Below are 19,041 nucleotides of genomic sequence, written 5' to 3' on the forward strand. Positions count from 1 at the left end.
TTTCCAAATTTAAACTGCAGCCATACCAAACTATGAGGTTTTCCCTAATATAACATTTTTTTCATCAGACCTTTTAAAATTCTACTCTCTGTCTAGAGCCATATTTCCTACCTGGGAACATAGGTTAATCCCTTAGGAAAGTTGAGATGTCGCCTTTCTAGACACTTTTCTCAACAGTTTTGAGTTACCACCATTCAACTACTCTTTGAGCACTTAGGTCTCACGGTGAATGCCTGGGTGATATTTGGGAGCAGAGTCTATTTTATTCAAGAAGTTTTATCCCCTCTGATACAGGATGATAAATGTTTATTTAATGACTAATGAATGTGTATAGAATTGTAGGCTGTCACTGGTTAGACAAATACAGAACATTTTACAACACAGGTCTCACTTTCTCCTGGTTAATGCTTTAGGCATGTCTTTTAGTCAGTTGAAAATCCAGTTCACTTTAGGAAGTTAGTCTTTTTTTAAATGATAAAACAAAACAAAACACCTACCATTTCATCTAGTCTTCTGAATTTCAGGTAATTTCTTCTAAATGTAAAGTAATAACATGATTCTTTCTGTCCCAAACTCGACTTCTGATTTGTGTGTCCACATAAAGTGAAAAAAGTCCCAATGTCCTGTTTGTTGAAGATTTTGTGCTTTTTAGTGTGATTTCATATCTGTCATGTAAACAGAAACAGTTTGTGTTCAAGAACTAAAGGCTCATTTTGTCATTGTCATCATTTGAAGTGCAGAACAGGTAGTAGTTTTGTATAGCGCATCGTACCTTAAAGTTGAAGCTTACCCTCAAAAGAGTTCATTTGAAAGCAAAAATGAATGAATGTGAAAATACCAGACTGAGTTTTTGGAATTGCTTCTGTTTTGAAAAGAGACAGCACTGAAGGGAGTGGAACTTCTTAAAAACAAGGGCAGACATACAGCTACCATGGAATCCCCGGAGGATAGCTCTGTAAGGCACTTTCCATCTTCTCGTGTGCTTTGTGTTGTAATAGCCATCTTCATTCTATATTCAGTGTCGGATCTAAGTAAACAATTTTTCCTCATAATTACTGTAGCAGAGTGGTTAGGGGTATGGTGGTTTCAGTCAGACCTGCCTGGGTTTGAGTACCAGTTCTGTGATGTCTAAAAGATTTTAGACTAGTTACTAATTTTATTGATGATTTTAGATTTTTCTTTTTTTAATTTTGTTTTTGTTTTTTTGAGACAGGGTCTCCCTGTAGCCCCATCTTGCCTAGAACTCATTATTATGTAGACCAGGCTGGCCTTGATCTCACAGAGATCTGCCTGCTTCTGCCTCCCAAGGGCTAAAATCAAAGATAGTCACCTCCATACCTGACTGTTTTAGCCTTTTTAGCTACGAAGTAGATTTTGTAAAACCTTATCCATATTTTGATTGAGATGATAGTGATGTCCTGTATTAACTAAAAGTACTAAGCATATAATGATTCTGTAATATGATCCTAAGGATACTTGGTCTTTAATCAATACTTTCAAAGGTTTTTATAATATTTGAATAACACCCTGCTTTTGTTGCCTTCAATCAAAGAAGAGTATTCTGTGGATCTTAATGTATGGGCGAACTTAAGTTAATGTCTTGAATATATTTGTGTTGGGGGTCTGATTGGGAGAAAGAGTGTATTATTGACCTCTTGTAATTTGCCAGGTCCTGTACTAAAGATTTCTTATGCATTTTCCTATTTACTTTCATAACTTTATTTTTTATAAAAGAAATTTTAAATTTTTTAAAATTATTTTCTGTGTATGAGTGTATTACCTGCATGTGTGTAAGTGCACCTATGTCGTGTAATGCCCAGGGAGGTCAGAAGACAATGTCAGATCCCCTGGAACTGGAGTGATGGATGGTTATTCCCCGCCATGTGTGTGGTGGGAATCGAACCCAGATCCTCTTGCAAGAATAGTCAGTGCTCTTAACCACTGAGCCATCTCTTCAGCCCCACATTTCATAACTTTATAAGAGGAGTTCCTTTGTCTTAAATTAGATGTAAAAGAAAAGGCACCCTCAAAATAAGGAAAGAAGTAAAATAAAAAACGTTTAAAGCTTATAGAGACTAAGATGACAAAGTTGATAAATGTAGAGGTAGCATTTATCACAGAGTTTTCCAAATCCGAAAACCTTTGCTTTTAACCTCTCTATCATTGTATTCATAGCAGTTGTTCTTATATCCCTGGAGGCCTGTGAAGATACTCTGAAAATTGGGTACAGATTTTACTCTGAGAATTGTTGTACAGGTTTGACCATTTTGTATTTTGAATTCAGTAGCAATCAAAACAAATTGTATACATATTTTAAGTCGTTTGATTGAATATCTTAAAATCAAATAGTATATGCCATTTCTTTCATGGTTATGACTATGATTTTACTATATTTGGGTATTACTATTATGATTCCCGTAAGCCAGGGAGAAAAGGACAATGGGAGATTTGATACATAATGCTGGTTTTATACTAACAAAGTTATAACTGATCTTTTGATGTGTGTGCTGTAGGAAGCAAGCTTGCTTTTAGCAATTTGACAGTGAAAAGTTCTGGAACAATTGAATCTTCTTTTGCCTCAAAATAGCTTAAGCCATGGTATGTACCTTTAGTACATACTGAGCAGTGATTTAATTGCATTAAATAATTAATTAAATAAGCAATTAAAAATAAGAAGTAATGTTGGTACTTTCAAGCTCATTGCTTTAGTTTTATTTGCATTTAACTTATAAATTCTAGATTTAATATTTGTGTGTTTTTAAGTACAATTTATTGAAAGGGCACCTAGAAAATTATTTCATTATAATTATTCTATATTACATCATAACTCAGATATAGACCATCCACTTCATAAAGCTAAAGCAGTTAATTCTGTTCTGGGGAATTCTAGAAAGCTTTACCAAGGTACTATCATTTAACCTTTCTCTTGAAGCATGAGTGCATGTTTGCTCGTCAAAGACAGAATAAAGGCGAGGGTCAGAACATTGAACATCAAAACCAAAAATAAAAACTTGTAATTGGAAGGAAGAATGGAAATATATATATATATGATTATTATAGACCTTTTGTGATAGAACTTGTATTTTACTATATAACCAGTATAAATTTAACAAAAGCAAAAAGCAGGGAATGTTAAGCTGAAATTGTAGAATTCAGTTTTGTGCATGTTGAATTTTTGATATATATATATATATATATATTTGTGTATGTGTGTGTGTGTGTGTGTGTATTTGCCACATCTGTGCAGGTACCCTTGTAAGCCAGAAGAGGGCTTGACATTCCTTAGAGCTGGAGTTACCTGCAGTTGTGAGCTGCCTGATAGGGTGCTGGGAACCAAACTCAGGTCCTCTGAGAGATCAACAAATGCTCATAACTACTGATCCATTTTTCCAGCTGCCTGTTAAGAACTCCTTTTAAGTGGGATATAAATGTATTTTAAAAAAAATATTTTTATTTTATTTTACATGTATGAGTGTATTGCCTGCATATATGTAAGTGCACTCGTGCCATGCAATGCCCATGAAGTTCAGAAGAGGGCGTCGGATCCCCTAGAACAGGAGTTCCAGACAGACACATGGTGGTTTACTGCCTTGTGGGTGTTGGAATTCAAACCTGGGTCCTCTGCAAGAGCAACCATTGCTCTTAACCACTGAGCCATCTCTCCAGCCCCCAAATATATTTTTTAAATGAAAATAGTTGTGTACGTTCCTGATGTATATTATCATTTAAAAATTTTTTCTGCTTCTCTTTTTCTCTCCTTTTGTTCTTCCCTTGCTCCATCCCTCTCTTAAGGCTTGTTCTTTATTACATAAGTCTGAGATGTGTAACTGCCCCCTCCCAATTCACTGACAGACTAGAATGATTTCGTCTTCTACCCAGTTGAGTAATTTTCATTGTATTTTAACTAAATTTTATGGGAGAAACTGTTTATGAGTTTTCGTGGTTATCACTGTCTAGCTAGTAGATCTGGTGGTCCATATTTTTGTACTGTTTTAGTTCCCTCAGTTAGCCTCCAGATGTCCCTCCACTCTGCATGTTTTAGTGAAGCATGCTAACCTGAATTTAAACTGGAGCTTGTGAAATCACATGGTGAAAAGATTTTGGCCATTCTGTTGTACACACCTTTTCACACACTCCCACAGCCTTATGAATAGCATTCTTCATCACTCTTGCTGAGGGAAAGTGAATGGAAGAATACATTACACAGCACTTTTCAGGTAGGAAGGGGAGGATGAGATACCACAGACTAACAAAATGCATCTTTTTATGGGAAAACATTGCTTTTCTCAATTCTTGTAGCCAGTAGCTTCCATGTGTCTAATTCTGCCAAGAAGGGTTTAGTCCCTAGTTGATTTTGTGAAGTTAGATAAACATAAGTAGAAAAAAGTGAAAGAGAGAAAGAAAGAAAATTAAAATGTATGAGTGTTGGAGAAGAATACAATTTAAAAAAAATGACAGGTGAAACTAGAGATTATACTTATTTGTATATGAACATTTTACTTAAAGATTTCATGTCCTGTTTTACACAGTGATAGAAATGGTAATGGACAAAATAAATGGATGCTCTCCTTCAAAAAAAAAAGTTGAATACTTTCTTGACACTATGAATAAACCAGTAGATCCTGAAGCGAACATGTAGTGTACTGGTTGCTCACAACTTTGTTTTTGTTTTTTTTAAGGCAGTTTCTCCCTGTAGCCCTGGCTGGCCTCCATCTCACAGAGATTCTCCTATCTCTGCCTCCTGAGTGATGGGATTAAAGGCATGTGCCACCATGCCCAACTTCACAACTCTTTTTAATTTTATGTTGCATAGGTGTATTGCCTGCATATATGTAAGTGCACTTGTGTCGTGTAGTGCCCGTGGAAATCAGAAGAGGGTGTCAGATCCCCTGGAATTGGAATTATGGAAGGTTATATAACTGGCGTTATGCTATGTGGGTGCTGGGTATTGAACCCAGGTCCTCTGCAAGAGCAGCCAGTGCTTTTAACTGCTGAGCCATCTCTCTAGCTCCTCACAACTCTTTTTTTAATGAATGAAAAAAAATTCTCTCATAGGTCCTAGAAACAAATTTTTTTCTTTTCATTAATTTTTTATTACTTTTATTTTACATGTATAAGTATATCGCCTGCGTGTGTGAAAATTGCACCTGTGTTGAGTAATGCCCATGGAGTTAGGAGAAGGCATTGGATTCCCCTGGAACTAGAGTTATGGTTGGTTTTTAGCTGCCATGTAGGTGCTGGGAAATGAACCTGGGTCTTCTGCAAGAGCAGTTGGTGCTCTTAACCATTGAACCATCTCTCTAGCTCCCTTCTTTTTATTTTTTATTGTTTGACAGTTTCATATATGTATATAATGTTTTTATCCAGTATACCTCCTCCATTCCCTCCTTCATCTCCTTACCTATATCTCCTTCCATGCTGCCCTTTTAATTTCATGTTTGTTTTCTTAACTCACTGAGTCCACTTAGTGCCGCCTGTATGTGTAGGGGTATAGAGGCCATCTCCTGGAGCATGGTAGCCTTCAGAGGTCACATGCTTGAAGAAAACCGACTCTCCCTCTTCCAGAAGTCATTAATTGCCAATATTGCCTCAGATTCAGGTAGAACTTCATGACCATCTCCCCGCTCCATTCTGGGATTTTTGTCTAGCTTGATTTTGTCTTGTACATTTAGTCACACCCACTGTGAGTTCATATGTGCAACTGCCCTGCTGTGTCTGGAAAACCTTGTTTCCCTATGGTTATCCGCTGTGACTGCCTCTTACAATTTTTTGATTCCCTCTTCTGCAATGAGCCTGGGGAGGAGAGGAGGAGTTGTGATAAGGATGTTCCATTCAGGGCTGAGCACACCTCAATCTTTTATTCTCTGCATGCTAAACAGTTGCAGGTCTCTGTATTAAACACTGTCTTGTACAAAAATAAGTGTCTCTGATGAGGTTTGATAGATGCACTAATCTATAGATATAATGATAAGCCTTTAGGAGTTAGTTTAATCTATGTCCATTTGTCAGAATAATAGTAGTATGTTGTTCCCTAGGGCCTATGACCTACCTTGTAACAGGTTCTTGGCCCCTTTAATATGAGCTCTGTCTTGTGAAACAGGCCGTACATCCAATCAGAAAGTGTTTGGTTACTCCCGTAACATTTGTGTTGCTATTGCACCCATAGGCATATCATGCTAGGGTGGTTGTTATTGCAGCTCAGGGTTCACTACTGAATGGACTGTTGATGATGTCTCTCTTCTTAGAGTATGAATAGTGCCTTCCAGCACTGTGAAAGCTAGCCAGTAGGAATGAACCTTTGATATCAGTACCAGCTTGATTTTTCCTCATGTTCTTTATTTAAGTATGTGGTATCTTCAGCAATTGGATCTTACTATCAAGTTATGGAGGGTAACCAACAGCAGTAGCAATAACCTGTAATGTTTGGGAGTGTATAGGACCAACAACTTCAAAAGAGGTAACCCATTCCTGGCACTGGTCTTTTTATTTGATGTCCTATGGTGTCTAGGAGAGGTGTTGTCCCCTGTTACAGGATGACTTAAATTTAAAGTATATATGTATAGGTATATATTTTAGGAAGCTTCTACAGTAGTAAGTCTTCATATCACCTTTTCAAAAGTCTTTAATGTTAGTTATCCCTCCCCATACTCCTAGCACAGTAGGTAGAGCATCAGTCTCAAAAGTCAGTATTTAAGACCAAGGTTATCTTTGGTGTTCTTATTCCCTGTGTCACCTTAGATTTCTTACCACTATACTGGCGCAGAATTTTGTCTTAACCTTGGCCTGTTTCTTGAACTTTATGTTGATTTTCACTCTACCATTCATAGCAGATTCTTATCCTTATACAATTTGGAAAACAGTGAGTGTTATAGAAAAGCATTTCTACAAATTTACTGTGTAGTATATGAATGATCAGTAGATATCCTGTTTCCCTTTTCCTCTATTCCGATACTATTCCTAGAATTCTGTGTGTTCTGATTAGACCAAAACCTACCTGTTCTCATTCCTTCATGATAAAGTATGTGTAGTCAATTATTGCTGCCATGTCCATCTTTATGGAGCATAGGCTCTAGGATTCTAACTCAGGTCCTTGTGCTCGTATGGCCAGAGGGTTACCCACTGAGATCCCCATCCCTATATGAAAGGTCTTGTAGAGAATATATTTACTCTCATAGGTCCTAAAAGCTAAGCCAATATTTTGAGGCAGGGGTCTTCTTTGGTGTTCTGTTTTTTTGGATTCTCTACCTTGGTTTGATGATGCTGCAGGGCACACTGCAGCTATGCTCACCTCCTCTGCTCCTCCTAGCTTGCTGACTCCAACAGTTAGACCTGAGTGGGTTCTTGACATAGCTACCCATTTCTTTGAGTTTCTAAACTCCTGTGTCCTCATACCTCTTTCACCTGGCTGAATTTCATGGCCTAACACTTCAATCACTCATTTTAAAATACCCATCGTGTACTCAGGAGGCAGAGACAGGCGAATCTCTGTGAGTTTGAGGCCAGCCTGGTCTACATAGTGAGTTCCAGGCCAGCTGGGACTACAGGGAGACCCTGTCTCAAAAAGACTAACTAACTAACTAACTAACTAACTAACTAAATAACTAACTAACACCCTCTTCTGGCACATAACTCTTGTGCACAAACCCACACTCACAAACTCATACACTGCACTCCTGTCCACAAATACATACCTCGCAGTAGTCAGTTATCTCCTTCCACAATGTGGGTCCTGGGGATTGAACTCAAGTCCTCAGGCTTGGCAGCAAGTATCTTTACCTGCTGAGCAAGCTCACACGCCCCACATCCAATCGTTTCAAACTCTCAATGTACAGCAGGATACAACCAGCAGCTTTGAGTGAAATAGGAGGGATTTTGAAGACTTGGCAAGAAAAAAGGATAGAGTATAGTTATCTCTGAGACTAGGAAATCAAAGTTAGTAGTTTTTAAATTACAAATGCCTATTTTTTAGAAATCAAATTTAGTAATTTTTTTTATTATGGTTGCCTATAAAATTAGAAGTACACCTGAAATCTGTAGCCAGACAGATAGTTGTTTGATTTTTGCCCCTGTAACATGCAGCTGCAGTTTCCAGAAACAGTTTAGGCAAATACTTTTTTAAAACCTGGACAGAGGTTTTGTTAATGCCAGTATGACAGAAGACAGTAAGAAGCAAGTAAGTGATGGGTATCTATCTATCTATCTATCTATCTATCTATCTATCTATCTATCATCTATCTATCATCTATCTATCTACTTATTTATTTTTTGGCATCTACTAGGGTCAAGACTGACTTGTTTTTTAGGAATCTTGAGGTACATCATTAAGTTGTTCTTTTGAGACTGTTTGGATTTTTTTCACATGAGCATTTAGAGCTATACCCTTTCCTCTCAGGACTGCGTGGGCTGTGTCCCAGAGGTTCTGGTAAGTTATATTCTCATTTTCATTTGGCTCTGGGAATTTTAAAATTTCCTCTCTGATTTCTTGACTGACCCATTGTTCATTCAAAAATGTATTGTTGGGCTGAAGAGATAGTGCAGTGGTTCTACTTTTATAGGACCTGAGCTTAATGCCCATCAACCACATAGGGTAACTCACAACTGCCTGTAATTTCATCTTCTGGGGATCCATCATCTTGGGCCATCAGACACTTGCACTTATGCTCACATATACACACACATACACATTATATGCTTATTAGATGTATATCATAATTAAAGATAAATAAAATCTTTTTAAAAATGTATTGTTTAGTCTTAAGTGGTTTCTGTAGTTTCTCTTGTTGCTTTCTAGATTTCTTCCATTGTAGTCTGATAGGATGTAAGAAATTATGTGTGTGTGTGTGAGTTTGTGTGTTGAAGCTTGATTTGTAGCTTATGGTATGATCATAAGGGTTCCATGTGCTACCAAGAAGAATTTTTATCTCCTGTCTGCTGTGTGGAATATACTGTACTTATATGTTAAGTCCCATTGATCCATAGTGTATTTTAACTCCAAAGTTTCTTTGCTTGTTTTAGTCTGGAAGACAGTGAGGTATTGTTGAAGTTCCCCAGGACCTATGTAACTTTTTTGTGCCTTTTAGGTTTTGTTTTATAAAATCAAGGTCTCCAATATTCAGTTCATGAATGTGTACAATTATGTCTTCTTGCTGTATTGTTCCTTTTATTAATATGTAGTGTCCCTCTTTATCTTTTCTAATTACTTGTGGTTTGAAATCTATCTTATCAAATATAAGAATAGCTACACCTGCTTGTTTATGGTTTCTATTTGTTTGATACTTTGTTTAAATGTGTTTAAACCATACAGACACCATATAGTTGATTCTTTTTTAACCCACTTCATTAGTGTCTTTTTAGTCATGGGCTGAGACTATTTACATTTAAGGTTATTATAGAAAGGGGTTTTCTGTTTCCTGTGAATTTGTTAAGGGATGTTCTGGTTTGCGAGTATAATATTCTTTTAGTTATTTTCTGCAGTGCTGGCTTGGTTGTTGTGAATTGTCTTAATTTTTGTTTGTCTTGAAATATCCTTTTTTCTCCCTCTGTCAGTTTTGAAAATTAACTTTCCTGGTTATAGCATTCATATTTACTTCTTGAGCTTGAAGTATTTCATTTCATGCCCTTCTGGCTTTTATGGTTGCTGATGGAAGATCTGAGGTAATGCTGATATTTCTGCATTTGTTGATGTTTTTCTTGTTCTGCTTTTAGTATTATTTTGTATTTTTGACATTCTGCTATGTATCATGGAGAGCTGCTCATATGGTCATGTCGATTTGGAATTCTGTATGTCTACTTTATTCTTTAGTTTGGGGAAGTTTTCTGATGTAATTTCATTATATAGTCTGTCTCTTCCATTAGATTTTATTTTTGTTCCTTTAAAAAAATTTATTTTTGAAATCTCACTCATAAGTATTGTCTTTGCATTATTTTCATTCCTCCCAGCCCCCCACCAACTCCTCCCATGTCTCTCCTCTCCTTCTTAACTTCTTACCCTCCTCTTTGATTATTGTTATATATACATACATATGTTTGCACACACACACACACACACACACACACACACACACAAATGTATATAATATGCCCTGTCTGCTCCTCCTTCTACATCATGAATTTTGAGGTTTAATCTTCTGAATGTGTCCTTGACTTCTTGGAAATATCGTTCATATTCCTTAAGGTTTTTTTTTTTTCTCCTTGTGTATGTCTGTATTATTGTTTCTACTTTGTCCTCCATCCCTGGAATTCATTCTTCTTCATGCTCTTGTCTATTGATAATGTTTTCTGACATGGTTTCTATTTGAGCAAACATTTCCTTCATTCCAAGTAATTCTGTTTGGTTCTTTTTCAGTATGTCAGTTTCCTTGCTAATTAATTTCCTCTGTATTTTAGATTTTCTCCTCCAGTTTACTGTTTCATTCACTTTATAAACTATCTGAGGATTTGTATAGATTTACTTAGTTTGACTCTTTTATATAACATTAATTCTTTTTTAAAGTAAGACTGAATTCTTTTTTTTTTTTGGTCTTTTTGAGACAGGGTCTCCCTTTAGCCCCAGCTTTCTTGGATTCACCATGGAGACCAGGCTGGCCTCGAACTCACAGAGATCTGCCTGCCTCTGCCTCCCAAGTGCTGGGATTAAAGGTGTGCACCACCATGCCCAGCAAGACTGAGTTCTTTTTAAGATAATTCAGCTATCTCTGTGATGTTGGATTCCACTATGGGGAGGTGGTTAGCAACTGGTCATGGTTGGGGTCATATTTTTTTTGCGTTTCTTTGTCATGTATTAGAGTGAGTTTGTCTTTCAGTTTTTACTTTGCCTTCTTCTGCTTCTGTTTGCATGTTGTGTTTTCTGTGTAGTCTTCCTAGGCAGCTGTCTACCTGAGGTTGATCTGTGGAGACCGGTGAAACTTGATGTCAGTTGTCTAATGGAGTTGCTAAAATAATCTGTCTTAGTTATGCACCAGCTGGATCAATGGTGGGGCTGCAAGCAGAACACCAAGGCCACCAGATAGAGTCAAACCCTGGTCATACTTTGGGTTCTGTGAACTCTCTTGGGTCAGGAGTACAAATGCCAGGCCCACCAAAGTCTGTGAACTAGCTGGGGACTGTGGTCCTCACCCATGGGCCCAGAGTGGCCCCTGGGATCACAGAAATCTACACTATGATTCCATAGTGACCTTTTGAGCTAATGGAGCCAAAGGCCCAGTTTCTCAGGGGACACTGGCCCCACTGCAGTTGAATCTCAGGCTCTTCACTGAACTCTGAGGCCACTGAGGCCAGTAACCTGGTCCTGTACAGCTCTCAGGTCCAGCCAGAGCCAGAGGCCATGTCTCTTGGTACCCTCTGGTCCTGCTAGAGCTGGAGGCCTACTCTCATGGTGGTCTAATTTTATATTTCTACATGTAGATATCCAGTTTTCCTAATACCATTTGTTGAAGGAGCTGTCTTAATTCCTGTGTAGTTTTTGTCATTTTTGTAAAACATCAGGTGGCTTTAACAGTGTATGTCCTCTGTTCTGTTCCAATCTACCATATCTTTTCTTTCTTTTTTCTCATTTCTCATTTCATCCCCACCCACTTCACATCTGCTATCTTAGAAAATAGATTCAAATCCTAGGACTTTTGGTATCAGTCCTTCATTAATAGCTCTCACTCTCAAATTAGTATGTACAGCAAGATGCTCCAGAATAGAGACTGATTATCTACATAGCATGTTTATTTTAACCATCACATGTAGTTTACCCCTCAGTGTGTCTCTCCCTGCTGTGAACCACTTTACTTGGCCACACTTATGCAGTCATTTTTTACTTTGTGTATTTGCATCAATAACTTGCTCCTCATACTGACCTACACTTAGCCTGAGCACTGAAAACTTCTAGTAGATGTCACTCCTTACGTAAAACCTGCCACGTTCTCTCATTGTACTTAGAATAAAACCCAGATTCCTTAGAAGGCTCTGCAACATCTGGTGGCAGCAGTTGCTGCTGCTGCTGCTGTTGCTGCTGTTTCCCCCCCTCCTCCCCCCTCCTCTTCTTCTTTTTTTTAGCATTTTATTATTTTTATTTTATGTGTATGTGTGTATTGCCTGCATATAGGTAAGTGCACCTGTGTTGTGCAGTGCCCGCAGAGGACAGAAGAGGCTGTTGGATCCCCTGGAACTGGAGTTACGGACAGTTGATAGCTGCTATGTGGGTGCTGGGATTTGAACCCAGGTCTTCTGCAAGAACAACCAGTGTTCTTAACTGTGGAGCTGTCTCTCCAGCCCCTCCTCTTCTTTTTCTGCTTATTCATGATTTTTTAATTTTATGTATACAAGTGTTTTGTCTGCATTTACACACAGAGTGCCCACAGAGGGCCAGAAGAGGGTGTTAAGGATGGATGTTAACCACCATACAGGTGTTGGAAACTAATCCTGGGTCCTCCAGAAGAGCAGTAAGTGCTCTTAACCACTGAGCCATCTTTTCAGCCCCAACATCTGGCTTCTTGCTCTATATTCCTTCCCTTTGTAATTTTTTTTCCCTTTCTTTCTTTCTTTCTTTCTTTCTTTCTTTCTTTCTTTCTTTCTTTCTTTCTTTCTTTCTTTCTTTTTTTTTTTTGAGCAGTATAATGAAGCCCTCAGGATTTTTCTGTCCTTAAAGACTAGTGCGATTCTTTGCCTTTTCTCTGAGGTCTTTCCTTTGCTCAATCCCTGGCAGTTCCTAAAGAACATCTTCACAGACCACTGCAGCTAAAATATTCTTTCTCCTTGCACTAATATCTCTATTACATTCTCAACTGACTGTTCCTCATCATATCAGGACTCACATATCTCCTCTTTTCCTCTCTTTGAAATGCTCTTAGTCACTCCGCATTGCTGAGGCTCACATCCTTCCTGTACATTTTTACTTACCTGCTGCTACCCCCATTGTGTGCCCTCAGCACTATTTTTCAAATTTACGGTCCTGCTGCTTGTTCCTGTAACTCCCTTTCTTCGTTCCTCTTTTAATATTTTCACTATTTGACTTAACATTGCCTGACCTATTGTTGCAGCTCTTATGTTCTTTATCTTTCCGAGAAATTACAAACTCAATGAGTGCCGAGCTTTTCATCTGTTTCGCTCATGTCTTCAGTGACAGCTGCCTGGCACATAGAATCTTTCATTGAATATTTGTTAAGCTAATGGTCAGAAATTAAAGTCATGCTGAGAATCAACATTAAAAGATAATTTCTTTCAAAACACTTCAGTAAACATCAGCTAACTGCTGTGAAGTAGCCTGTGCCCCTGATGTGTGTAGCTGCTGCAGTAAGACCCTTGATCCCAAAGGTATCAGTGTGGTCATGAGAGCAATCATGGACCTTAGGACTCATACCATTCCAAATACTTATGAAAACTACATTATTAATGACTTTCATATTCTGTACCAGTACTTTCTTTTTGCTATGTTGTACTGTCTTGATTGTTAGGGATAGTGATCTATGAAAATCAAACCTCTTTAAAGTGGCTTTGAAATAACTGACATATTGAACTCTCAGTGTGTAGACCAGGCTGTGTAGACCAGGCTGGCCTTGAACTCAAAGAGATCCGCCTGCCTCTGCCCCCTGAGTGCTGGGATTAAAGGTGTGCACCACCACACCCGGCTCCAAAAAGTATTTTAATTAGACCTAGAACACATGAAAGTACTATTTTATATTTAGTTTCTTGGACAGTTTAATGGAAAATGCAATATGAAATTCTTATTTTGAAGCAAATTACAATTACTGAGTATTATGTAATGTATGTGTAGTGTTTATGTATGTGTTTGTGTGTGTTCAGGTACGTGTGTGCACGCATGCACACACACACGTGCATGCGCAAGTGTGCATGTGGAGGCCAGAGTGCAATCTTATGTTTCGTTCCTCAGGAGTGGTCCACCTTATTTTTTTGCGAGAGAATCTCTCACTGGACCCGGGGATCACCAGTTAGGCTAGGCTCGCTGGCCGGTGAGCCCCATGGATCCTCTTGTCTTTGTCTCCCCAGTGCTGGCATTTCAGGCCTGATTTTTATGTTCGTCCTGGGAATCAAATTGAGGTCCTCATGTTTGTACAGCAGTCATTTTACCAACTAATCTTTCTCTCCAACCTGAGTATTACTACCCCGATATTTCCTTTTCATTAACAGAGAGTGACTAGAACTATTAGAAGGATAAAATGAGAGAATGTTTTTTTCTTGTTTTAAAATTTTTTTTTAAATTTTTATTTTATGTGTATGAGTGTTATGCCTGCATGTAGGTAAGTACACCCATGTCATGCAATGCCCGCAGAGGACAGAAGAGGCTGTTGGATTCCCTGGAACTGGAGTTACGGACAGTTGTTAGTTGCCTTGTGGGTGCTGGGATTGGAACCCGTGTCTTCTGCAAGAACAGTCTATGGTCTTAACCGCTGAGCCATCTCTCCAGCCCCCTTAAGTTTTATATATAAGATGTGCACATAAAATATACTTCAACAATATCAATTTTCTTGTAATTATTGTGTTCTAAAGTACTTTTTGTAGCATTAAAGTACTTTTTCTAGCACAAGCCTAAGTTGCCCAATGAAAACAAATGTCTGAGTGAAACTGGACTGTTAGGATTTCTTTAAACTTAGCATTAGCAGCAGTTTGTGTTTTCTCAGGTATTGTTAGGAAGATTTTCATGTTACACTAACATTATATGGTTCTTTTTGCCAAAGCAAAGCAGCCTGTAGGAGTACAACCTCTGCCCTGTATTGATATTTTCTTCATAGAACAGTGACAAGCTTTGAAGAAAGAAAACAGAAATTCCTGGATATTGAAGGTTTTTAAAAAATTTTCAGTGCTCACATTTTTTTAGTATTTTTACCTCAGATTTGTTTTTGGTAGATTTCCCAGTAGGCCGATATACTTGGTTTGCTTTTTACATGTTTGTTTAATGTTTGATAATTACTTACACAAGAAACTGTGGCAGGAATTATGAAAGTTTATCAGATTTGGGTTTGAAACTCTAGGAAGACGTTTTCATAGGTTTAGTAAGGCATGTACGTAGATCATCCTAACATGGAGACAAAAGATCTTGTCAGAAGGAAGATGCACTGACGTGGGTGTTAGTAGGCCAGTAGTGGTTCTGGCCTAATAGATGAACTCACTTATGTTTGGGTTTTAAGAGGCAGGGGTTTGTGGCAATAATAACAAAGTACACAAGAGTAGAGCCCTCACTAATTCGTAGGTTACAGTTTGGTAAATCAGTATTGTATAAACTTTTTGATGGCAGGGACACGGAAAATGAACTTGTGTCTCCTTTCTTGTGTTTGTTTTTTCCCTTCTTACCCTTCTGTCTGCTCCCATCCTGTGGTGATGGAGTTAAACCTGTTACCAATCATTTCACTTTTATGTTGACATTTCATTATAATAGTAGGAAATTATCAATTGTGAATTATTTTAAGGGATTGACTTATTAATCACATTCACTGCTTTTCCTACTTGAAGGTATGCATTTACCTAAATTTATCTCAGATTAATCAAAGTACAACAGAAGTCTGAGAGTTGTTTTTGTTGTTGTTGTTATTGTTTAATCATACAAAGCCATTGACTTTTTTAAAAATTTATATTTATTTTTTCCTGTTCATACATTGTGAAGTTTCTAACATGCTTGGGTTTTCTTATGAACTTACATATAAGTTTTATCTATTGATCAATTTATAGAAAAAAGAAATTCCCCATTTCACAATTCTGCTGTTTCATAGTGTTTGTTCCTACATATACATTCAAGAAATGCCTCCCTTTGAACATATATTTTGATGATATTCCTTCTTATGTCCTTTACTATAGAAAGTGGAAAAGGATGTTTAGTGAGGCAGGAAGTTTACTGTTTTTCTCCATTCTAGTTAGTTTGTGAAGCTATGCTTTGCTTACATTTATGTGCATGTTCATCACACACACACACACACACAAGATAAAGTGAAGCAAGGAAAAGTCAATAGAGAGACTGTAGGTTTTATTCTTAGTCTTCAAAGTATAAAAGTAATAGCCATAAAGCTAAGGTAAAGAAAGGAGACTGAGAATATGAAAATAGGGAGCCAGTAATATGTTCCACAGATGGTATTCTCCCTTCAAGATGTAGCCAGCTATCTCATTACAAAAAAATAACTTAAAAAGTTTAATTTGCCTAGAAATCAAGAAACAGAAATTTATAAGAAAAAATATAGATCCTAATCTTTTTTTCTTTTGAAATTTTCTTTGTACATGTATGCATAGTATTATTTGGGATCATGCTCTATATTATTAACATTTTGCCTTTAAAAAAATAGATGGAGGTACTTATTTAACTGATATGTCCAATATTTTTAAGGTCAAAATAAATATTTTTAAAAATATACCCAAATGTAGTATAGGGGTAGACGATGGTGGGAACAATGAATTTCCTAAATTCTCTTCTGAAATGAAAACTGTGACCTAGTTCTATGACTCAGGGAATAAAATTAATAGGAAAACATCAATTCAAGATATAATTATGAATTTTAAAAATGCTGAAGAATAAAATTGACTTTAATTGGACCAAACATTTAGCCTATAATATCTACCTTCTGACCAAAAAATAGTCCGGTGGTTTTAAGTGGGTTCCTTACTTGGTATGTCACAATGCCACAAATAAGCAAGTCCTGCTACAGACATCACTGGCTGCCAACACCATCTGGAATATCTCACAGATGCCAGGTGAAAGGGATTTATGCATGTCATATGTGAACATTTTAAGAACAATTTTTAAAATGAGCGGCTTGATTCATGAAAACAGAAGTTTTCTTCATTTCTTTGACTTTTCTAATGTGAAGCCCCTAATCTGTTTTTTTTCTATTAGTTGATAAAGTATTACAATTGGAAATATTAGAGTATAAAATTATGAAGTTGGAGAATGATATGTAAATGTTAGTTTTGATTTGATTTCTTCTAGTGGTAACTGTGATTATTGTATTGTTTGTGGCTGAAACCTGTAAATGCTTCAGATGAGAAAGTGAAAATCAATAGAGCACCCTTTCGATAGTGTGTGCCTCACCAGACAACAAATTTCTTTCTAATTGACAATGTCCTTAATTAACCATTTCCTTTTGAGTGACTTTCCCCAGCAACCATTAACTACCTATAGCTACATAAAAAGTGGTAGGCTCTGTGAGCTTCTCCCCATCTGTGATGGCATGTTGATGGCATCTACTTCTTATTTTGAAGCAGAGTCTCATTTTGTTGCCCTTTCTGGCCTTGGACTCATGCTATAGTACAGTCAGGTTTTGAATTTGTGATCCTCCTGCCTCAGCCTCCCAAGTGCCTAGGATTACAGGTCTGCACAGTTCATTTTTAAAGCATCTATTTATTTTTGATTTTTAATATAATATTTTTTTTTTCTTCAGATAGGGTCTCATGATGTTGCCCAAGCTGACCTGAAAGTCAATGCATAGCTGGTCTCACATTTGTGATCCTTTCTTCCTACCTTAGCCTCTGGGGTGCTGGATTTTCAGGTGTGTGCCACCACACCTAGCACTGTTTTAAATTACTATTGTACAATTTTCATAATAGCTGTATCACTTTATATTTCCAACAACAGTGCTCCAGGGCTCGGTTTTGTCCACATCCTCACTTAACTTGCTCTCTTTTGTCATTTATTATAGCCATTCTAAGAGATGATATTCTAAGAGGTAATATTTTGAGATGATATACTAACAGATGGTACATTTCTAAACATTTATTTTTATAATTTAAATGTTCTAATGAGAATTTCCTACACTGTATTTATATCATTAGATGGTACATTTTGAGAGGACTTATCTGTTGTGAGTTTGATTTGCATTTCCTTGAGATGTTGAATGTGTTTTCTTATGCAGTTAATCCTTCAGTCCCTTAAGTACCTTTTACATTTTGTTTTTTTGTGAACTGTTATATTTAAGTCCTTTGCCTACAACTTGCCTCCCCACTCCCACCCTTTCTGTTGGTTGGTTGGTTGGTTGGTTGGTTGGTTGGTTGGTTGGTCGGTCTTCTTGAGACAGTGTCTTCCTGTAACCCCAGCTGGCCTGGAACTCCCTGTGTAGTCCAGGCTGTCCTCGATCTCACAGAGATCTGCCTGCCTCTGCTGGGATTAAAAACATGCGCCACCATGCCTGTCTGTTTGTTTGAGATAGGTTCTCTCTGTCCAGGCTAGTCTTGAGCACTTGGGCTCAAGTGATTCTTACATCTCAGCTTCCAAGCAACTTAGACTGTAGGTGCCCAACATATCTGCTCATTTTTTAATTATTTTGTTGTTAGTGAGAAGATTTACTTACTTATTTTGGCTATTAACTCCTTATCAGGCTTGTTTTCTGGTTTGCAAACATTTTCTCCCATTCTGTAGGGTGTCTTTAGTCTGGAACATTGTTTGCTATGTAACAGCTTTTTAGTTCTATAAAATCTTGTTTGCTTATTTTTCCTTTGTAGTGTGTAGATATCCAGTTTTCCCGGTAGTTGCTTATTGAAGAATCTGTGATTTCCTTACTATGTAAAAAGTTAACTTTGTAAAAAACTAAATGATTCTGAATACATGAACTTATTCGTGTGCTCAGTTCTGCTGTAGTGGTGGATGTCTGCTTATATGCCATGAGCACCATGGTGTTTTGGTTACCATGGATTTGTAATATGGTTTAAAATCAGGAAATGTGATATTTCCAGGTTTTTTTCTTACTCATGATTGAATAGACTATTCAAGGTCTTTCACGGTTACTTACAAACTTTGGAATTGCTCCCCACCCCACCATATTTCTGGGAAAAATGACACTGGAATTTTTATAGGAATTGCATTTGCTCTGTAGATCACTTTGGGTAATATGGACATTTTTACCTGTATTCTTTAAATCTGTGAACATAAGCTGTTTTTTCATTTGATTGTATCTTGTAAAAAAATATCCTTTCACATTTCATAGCTTCAGCTTAGATACATTTCATCTTCTTGATTAAATTTATTTCTAAGTACTTGTTCTTTTTCATTTCATTTTAAATGATATTTTTCTTAATTCCCTCTTCAGATAGTTTCTCCTCCTCCAAGCCCACCCCCACCCC

General features: G+C 37.3%; 1 protein-coding gene across 11 annotated transcripts in view; it reads left to right on the forward strand.

Moving 5' to 3' along the window:
• Window positions 1–19,041, forward strand: part of Erc1 (ELKS/RAB6-interacting/CAST family member 1) — a 537,557-nt gene that overhangs the window by 263,119 nt on the left and 255,397 nt on the right. The gene's annotated exons all lie outside the window — the stretch shown is intronic.

Source organism: Nannospalax galili, unplaced genomic scaffold (assembly GCF_000622305.1).
Source record: "Nannospalax galili isolate Female #2095 unplaced genomic scaffold, S.galili_v1.0 scaffold199, whole genome shotgun sequence".
NCBI classification, from domain to species: domain Eukaryota; kingdom Metazoa; phylum Chordata; class Mammalia; order Rodentia; family Spalacidae; genus Nannospalax; species Nannospalax galili.